We start from the raw sequence: 621 nt of genomic DNA, 5'->3' as shown, positions 1-621 counted from the left end.
CTTACTGAAGCTTAAAGATGTGTTTGAATTCTTGCTCGCTTATTACCTATTCACGTTAATGACTGTAGGCTTGTAGATTAAATATTTGTGTTGGTTTTTTTTTTTTTTAAATATGACCTTTCTATAGAAGTTAGTTAGCTCATGGGATCATCAAGCAATACAGTACGTAGATTTAGTCATTAAAGTAGGATTAAATTTGTTGGTTTCTGCTGGTAATAAAGCAAGTTAGAAAATCGGAATCTTCCTGAGTATGTATGGGACCTTTTTGCATAATACAGATTTGTAGTTATATATTTAAACAACACTTTGTGTGTAAAGTATAAGATGCTGCTGCTGCATTTTCTAATATTTGAGTGTAAAACTGGAGGGGAAAAAAAATGCATGTGACTACTTCTAATGGAAAATGGATTTGGCGTGAAAAGTTAAGGATGTGTATGCGTGCACAGGGTGCACCTAGTACATTGGTGGTTACTTCTTTTAAATCATATTTGTTTTGGGTGATGATACCTTGCTGGTCTGCTAATTATCTGGGTTTTTTTTTTTTTTATTGCACTTGGAATTACTGTACTCATCTATGAAAGACATGCGGTGATCTCATCAGTGCTCTGGTTCTTTGTGTTG

The sequence above is a fragment of the Pygoscelis adeliae genome, unplaced genomic scaffold (assembly GCF_000699105.1).
Source record: "Pygoscelis adeliae isolate BGI_AS28 unplaced genomic scaffold, ASM69910v1 Scaffold298, whole genome shotgun sequence".
Taxonomy (NCBI): Eukaryota; Metazoa; Chordata; class Aves; order Sphenisciformes; family Spheniscidae; genus Pygoscelis; species Pygoscelis adeliae.
Note: the sequence above shows the minus strand (reverse complement) of the source record.